The sequence below is a fragment of the Triticum dicoccoides genome, chromosome 4B (genome assembly GCF_002162155.2).
Source record: "Triticum dicoccoides isolate Atlit2015 ecotype Zavitan chromosome 4B, WEW_v2.0, whole genome shotgun sequence".
In the NCBI taxonomy this organism is placed as follows: Eukaryota; Viridiplantae; Streptophyta; class Magnoliopsida; order Poales; family Poaceae; genus Triticum; species Triticum dicoccoides.
In genome coordinates, this window is record NC_041387.1 from 124,205,569 (window position 1) to 124,213,778 (window position 8,210).

The window sequence follows — 8,210 nt, forward strand, 5'->3', positions numbered from 1 at the left end:
GCGTGGCAATCCTACAGGGCTTCGCCAAGCACCGCGGGAGAGGAGGAGTACTTGTGAGAGGGGGAGGGCTGCGCCAGAACTTCGTCCTTAGCTCCCATGCGCCTCCCCACTATATATAGGGGTGGAGGGGCTGGTTTCTTGCCCTCCAAGTCCATTGGGGCGTTGGCCAAGGTGGGAGGAAAGAAATCTCATTATTTCCTTCCCCACCGATTGTTATCCCCCCTTTTTAGGGATCTTGATCTTATCCCTTCGGGATATGATCTTATTCCTTCTAAGGGGGGATCTTGGTGCGCCTTGACCAGGGGTGTGGGGCCTTTCCCCCACTACCCACGTCCATGTGGGTCCCCCCATGCAGGTGGGCCCCACTCCGGAACCTTCTAGAACCTTCCCGGTACAATACCGAAAAATCCCGAACATTTTCCGGTGGCCAAAATAGGACTTCCCATATATAAATCTTTACCTCCGGACCATTTCGGAACTCCTCGTGACGTCCGGGATCTCATCCGAGACTCCGAACAACATTCGGTAACCACATACAAACTTCCTTTATAACCCTAGCGTCATCGAACCTTAAGTGTGTAGACCCTACGGGTTCGGGAGACATGTAGACATGACCGAGACGTTCTCCGGTCAATAACCAACAGCGGGATCTGGATACCCATGATGGCTCCCACATGTTCCACGATGATCTCATCGGATGAACCACGATGTCAAGGACTTAATCAATCCCGTATTCAATTCCCTTTGTCTATCGGTATGTTACTTGCCCGAGATTCGATCGTCGGTATCCAATACCTTGTTCAATCTCGTTACCGGCAAGTCACTTTACTCGTTCCATAACACATCATCCCGTGATCAACTCCTTGGTCACATTGCGCATATGATGATGTTCTACCGAGTGGGCCTAGAGATACCTCTCCGTTTACACGGAGTGACAAATCCCAGTCTCGATCCGCATAAAACAATAGATACTTTCAGAGATACCTGTAGTGCACCTTTATAGTCACCCAGTTACGTTGTGACGTTTGATACACCCAAAGCACTCCTACGGTATCCAGGAGTTACACGCTCTCATGGTCAAAGGAAGAGATACTTGACATTGGCAAAGCTCTAGCAAACGAACTACACGATCTTTGTGCTAGGCTTAGGATTGGGTCTTGTCCATCACATCATTCTCCTAATGATGTGATCCCGTTATCAACGACATCCAATGTCCATAGCCAGGAAACCATGACTATCTGTTGATCACAACGAGCTAGTCAACTAGAGGCTCACTAGGGACATATTGTGGTCTATGTATTCACACGTGTATTACGATTTCCGGATAATACAGTTATAGCATGAATAAAAGACAATTATCATGAACAAGGAAATATAATAATAACACTTTTGTTATTGCCTCTAGGGCATATTTCCAACAGTCTCCCACTTGCACTAGAGTCAATAATCTAGTTCACATCGCCATGTGATTAACACTCACAGGTCACATCACCATGTGACTAATACCCAAGAGTTTTAGGTTTGATCATGTTGCTTGTGAGAGAGGTTTTAGTCAACGGGTCCGAACCTTTCAGATCCGTGTGTGCTTTACAAATCTCTATGTCATCTCCTAGATGTAGCTACCACGCTCTATTTGGAGCTATTCCAAATAACTGTTCTACTTGGAGCTATTCTAAATTGTTGCCCCATAATACGTATCCGGTATCTCTTCTTAGAGCTATCCGGATAGGTGTTAAGCTTGCATCGACGTAACCTTTACGACGAACTCTTTTACCACCTCCATAATCGAGAAAATTCCTTAGTCCACTAGTTACCAAGGATAACTTTGACCGCTGTCTGTGATCCATTCATGGATCACTCTTGTACCCCTTGACTGACTCATGGCAAGGCACTCTTCAGGTGAGGTACACAGCATAGCATACTGTAGAGCCTATGTCTTAAGCATAGGGGACGACCTTCGTCCTTTCTCTCTATTCTGCCGAGGTCGAGCTTTAAGTCTTAACTTCGTACCTTACAACTCAGGCAAGAACTCCTTCTTTGACTGGTCCATCTTGAACACCTTCAAGATCATGTCAAGGTATGTGCTCATTTGAAAGTATTATTAAGCATTTTGATCTATCCTTATAGATCTTGATGCTCAATGTTCAAGTAGCTTAATCCAGGCTTTCCATTGAAAAACACTTTCAAAATAACCCTATATGCTTTCCAGAAATTCTACGTCATTTCTGATCAACAATATGTCAACAACATATACTCATCAGAAATTCTATAGTGCTCCCACTCACTTCTTTGGAAATACAAGTTTCTCATAAACTTTGTACAAACCCAAAATCTTTGATCGTCATCAAAGCATACATTCCAACTCCGAGATGCTCACTCCAGTCCTTAGAAGGATTGCTGGAGCTTTGCATACTTATTAGCATCTTTCGGGATTGACAAAACCTTCCGGTTGTATCACATACAAGCTTTCCTCAAGAAAATCATCGAGGAAACAATGTTTTGACATCCTATCTACAAGATTTCATAAATAATGCAGTAATCGCTAATATAATTCCAACAGACTCTTAGCATCGCTACGAGTGAGAAAATCTCATCGTAGTCAACTCCTTGAACTTGTCGGAAAACATCTTAACGACAAGTCGAGCTTTCTTAATGGTAATTCTTACCATCATTGTCTGTCTTCCTTTTAAAATCCATCCGTACTCATTTGCCTTACGACCATCGAGCCGTTCTGCCAAAGTCTTCACTTTGTTTTCATACATGGATCCTCTCTCGGATTTTATGGCCTCAAGCCATTTATCGGAATCCGGGCCCACCATCGCTTCTCCATAGCTCCTAGGCTCATTGTTGTCTAGCAACATGACTTCCAAGACAGGATTACGTACCACTCTCAAGTAGTACGCATCCTTGTCATCCTACGAGGTTTGGGAGTGACTTGATCTGAAGTTTCATGATCACTATCATAAGCTTCCACTTCAATTGGTGTAGGTGCCACGAGAACAACTTCCTGTGCCCTGCTACACACTGGTTGAAGTGATGGTTCAATAACCTCATCAAGTCTCCACCATCCTCCCACTCAATTCTTTCGAGAGAAACCTTTCCTCGAGAAAGGACCTGATTCAAGAAACAATCCTTTATTGCTTTTGGATCTGAGACAGGAGGTATACCCAACTGTTTTGGGTGTCCTATGAAGATGCATTTATCCGCTTTGGGTTCTAGCTTATCAGCCTGAAACTTTTTCACATAAGCGTCGTAGCCCCAAATTTTTAAGAAACGACAACTTAGGTTTCTCTAAACCATAATTCATACGGTGTCATCTCAACGGAATTACGTGGTGCCCTATTTATAGTGAATGTGGTTGTCTCTAATGCCTAACCCATGAACGATAGTGGTAATTCGATAAGAGACATCATGGTATGCATCATATCCAATAGGGTGCAGTTATGATGTTCGGACACACCATCACACTATGGTGTTCCAGGCGGTATTAATTTCGAAACAATTTCCACAATGTCTTAATTGTGTGCCAAAACTCGTAACTCAGATACTCATCTCTATGATCTTATCATAGACATTTTATCCTCTTGTCACGATGATCTTCAACTTTACTCTGAAATTACTTGAACCATTCAATAATTCAGACTTGTGTTTCATCAAGTAAATATATTCAACATCTACTCGAATCATCTGTGAAGTAAGAACATAATGATATTCACTGCATGCCTCAGCACTCATTGGACTACACACATCAAAATGTGTTACTTCCAACAAGTTGCTATCTTGTTCCATCTTACTGAAACCGAGGCTTTTCAGTCATCTTGCCCATGTGGTATGATTTGCATATCTCAAGTGATTCAAAATCAAGTGAGTTCAAACGGTCCATTTGCATGGAGTTTCTTCATGCATATATACCAATAGATATGGTTCGCATGTCTCAAACTTTTCAAAAATGAGTGAGTCCAAAGATCCATCAACATGGAGCTTCTTCATGCATTTTATACCGATATGACTTACGTGGCAGTGCCACAAATAGGTGGTACTATCATTACTATCTTTTGGCATGAACATGTGTATCACTACGATCGAGATTTCAATGAACCATTCATTTTAGGTGCAAGACCATTGAAGGTATTATTCAAATAAATAGAGTAACCATTATTCTCTTTAAATGAATAACCGTATTGCGATAGACATAATCCAATCATGTCTATGCTCAACGCAAACACCAAATCTCGATGGTAGAGGGAGCGTGCGATGCTTGATCATATCAACATTGGAAACACTTCCAACACATATCGTCAACTCACCTTTAGCTAGTCTCCGTTTATGCCGTAGCTTTTATTTCGAGTTACTAACACTTAGCAACCGAACCAGTATCTTATACCCTGGTGCTACTAGGAGTACTAGTAAAGTACACATTAACATAATGTATATCCAATATACTTCTATCGACCTTGCCAGCCTTCTCATCTACCAAGTATCTAGGGTAATTCTGCTCTAGTGACTGTTCCCCTTATTACAGATGCACTTAGTCTCGGGTTTGGGTTCAACCTTGGGTTTCTTCACTGGAGCAGCAGCTGATTTGCCGTTTCATGAAGTATCCCTTCTTGCCCTTGCCCTTCTTGAAACTAGTGGTTTCACCAACCATCAACAATTGATGCTCCTTCTTGATTTCTACTTTCGCGGTGTCAAACATCGTGAATACCTCAAGGATCATCTTATTTATCCCTGATATGTTATAGTTCATCACGAAGCTCTAGCAGCTCGGTGGCAATGACTTTGGAGAAACATCACTATCTCATTTGGAAGATCAACTCCCACTCAATTCAAGTGATTGTTGCACTCAGACAATCTGAGCACAAGCTCAACGATTGAGATTTTCTCCCTTAGTTTGCAGGCTAAGAGAATCGTCGGAGGTCTTATACCTCTTGACGTGAGCACAAGCCTGAAATCCCAATTTCAGCCCTCGAAACATCTCATATGTTCCGCGATGTTTCGAAAACGTCTTTGGTGCCTCTACTTAAACCATTTAACTGAACTATCACGTAGTTATCAAAACGTGTATGTTCGATGTTCGAAACATCCACAAACGACGTTTGGGGTTCAGCACACTGAGCAGTGCATTAAGGACATAAGCTTTCTACTGTTCGCATAATCGCTACTATCAACTTTCAACTATATTTTCTCTAGGAACATATCTAAAACAGTAGAACTAAAGCGCGAGCTACGACATAATTTGCAAAAGGTCTTTTGACTATGTTCAGGATAATTAAGTTCATCTTATGAACTCCCACTCAGATAGACATCCCTCTGGTCATCTAAGTGATTACATGATCCGAGTCAACTAGGCCGTGTCCGATCATCACGTGAGACGGACTAGTCATCATCGGTGAACATCTTCATGTTGATCGTATCTACTATACGACTCATGCTCGACCTTTCGGTCTCCGTGTTCCGAGGCCATGTCTGTACATGCTAGGCTGGTCAAGTTAACCCTAAGTGTTTTCGCTGTGTAAAACTGTCTTACACCCGTTGTATGTGAACGTAAGAATCCATCACACCCGATCATCACGTGGTGCTTAGAAGCGACGAACTGTAGCAACGGTGCACAGTTAGGGGAGAACACTTCTTGAAATTGTTGTAAGGGATCATCTTATTTACTACCGTCGTTCTAAGCAAACAAGATGCATAAACATGATAAACATCACATGCAATCAAATAGAGTAGTGACATGATATGGCCAATATCATATAGCTCCTTTGATCTTCATCTTCGGGGCTCCATGATCATCTTGTCACCGGCATGACACCATGATCTCCATCATCATGATCTCCATCATCGTGTCTTCATGAAGTTGTCACGCCAACGACTACTTCTACTTCTATGACTAACGCGTTTAGCAATAAAGTAAAGTATTTTACATGGCGTTCTTCAATGACACGCAGGTCATACAATAAATAAAGACAACTCCTATGGCTCCTGCCGGTTGTCATACTCATCGACATGCAAGTCGTGAATCCTATTACAAGAACATGATCAATCTCATACATCACATATATCATTCATCACATCCTTTTGGCCATATCACATCACATAGCATACCCTGCAAAAACAAGTTAGACGTCCTCTAATTGTTGTTTGCATGTTTTACGTGGCTGCTATGGGTTTCTAGCAAGGACGTTTCTTACCTACGCAAAACCACAATGTGATATGCCAATTGCTATTTACCCTTCATAAGGACCCTTTTCATCGAATCCATTCCGACTAAAGTGGGAGAGACTGGCACCCGCTAGCCACCTTATGCACCAAGTGCATGTCAATCGGTGGAACCTGTCTCACGTAAGAGTACGTGTAAGGTCGGTCCGGGCCGCTTCATCCCACAATACCGTCGAAACAAGATTGGACTAGTAACGGTAAGCATATTGAACAACATCAACGCCCACAACTACTTTGTGTTCTACTCGTGCAAAGAATCTACACAATAGACCTAGCTCATGATGCCACTGTTGGGGAACGTAGCAGAAATTCAAAATTTTCCTACGCGTCACCAAGATCTATCTATGGAGAAACCAGCTACGAGTAGAAGGAGAGTGCATCTACATACCCTTGTAGATCGCTAAGCGGAAGCGTTCAAGTGAACGGGGTTGATGGAGTCGTACTCGTCGTAATTCAAATCACCGATGATCAAGTGCCGAACGCACGGCACCTCCGCGTTCAACACACATACAGCCCGGTGACGTCTCCCAAGCATTGATCCAGCAAGGAGAGAGGGAGAGGTTGAGGAAGACTCCATCCAGCAGCAGCACAACGGCGTGGTGGTGGTGGAGGAGCGTGGCAATCCTGCAGGGCTTCGCCAAGCACCGCGGGAGAGGAGGAGTACTTGTGAGAGGGGGAGGGCTGCGCCAGAACTTCGTCTTTAGCTCCCATGCGCCTCCCCACTATATATAGGGGTGGAGGGGCTGGTTTCTTGCCCTCCAAGTCCATTGGGGCGTTGGCCAAGGTGGGAGGAAAGAAATCTCATTATTTCCTTCCCCACCGATTGTTATCCCCCCTTTTTAGGGATCTTGATCTTATCCCTTCGGGATATGATCTTATTCCTTCTAAGGGGGGATCTTGGTGCGCCTTGACCAGGGGTGTGGGGCCTTGCCCCCACTACCCACGTCCATGTGGGTCCCCCCATGCAGGTGGGCCCCACTCCGGAACTTTCTAGAACCTTCCCGGTACAATACCGAAAAATCCCGAACATTTTCCGGTGGCCAAAATAGGACTTCCCATATATAAATCTTTACCTCCGGAAAATTCCGGAACTCCTTGTGACGTCCGGGATCTCATCTGGGACTCCGAACAACATTCGGTAACCACATACAAACTTCCTTTATAACCCTAGCGTCATCGAACCTTAAGTGTGTAGACCCTACAGGTTCGGGAGACATGTAGACATGACCGAGACGTTCTCCGGTCAATAACCAACAGTGGGATCTGGATACCCATGATGGCTCCCACATGTTCCACGATGATCTCATCGGATGAACCACGATGTCAAGGACTTAATCAATACCGTATTCAATTCCCTTTGTCTATCGGTATGTTACTTGCCCGAGATTCGATCGTCGGTATCCAATACCTTGTTCAATCTCGTTACCAGCAAGTCACTTTACTCGTTCCGTAACACATCATCCCGTGATCAACTCCTTGGTCACATTGCGCATATGATGATGTCCTACCGAGTGGGCCCAGAGATACCTCTCCGTTTACACGGAGTGACAAATCCCAGTCTCGATCCGCATAAAACAATAGATACTTTCAGAGATACCTGTAGTGCACCTTTATAGTCACCCAGTTACGTTGTGATGTTTGATACACCCAAAGCACTCCTACGGTATCCAGGAGTTACACGCTCTCATGGTCAAAGGAAGAGATACTTGACATTGGCAAAGCTCTAGCAAACGAACTACACGATCTTTGTGCTAGGCTTAGGATTGGGTCTTGTCCATCACATCATTCTCCTAATGATGTGATCCCATTATCAACGACATCCAATGTCCATAGCCAGGAAACCATGACTATCTGTTGATCACAACGAGCTAGTCAACTAGAGGCTCACTAGGGACATATTGTGGTCTATGTATTCACACGTGTATTACGATTTCCGGATAATACAGTTATAGCATGAATAAAAGACAATTATCATGAACAAGGAAATATAATAA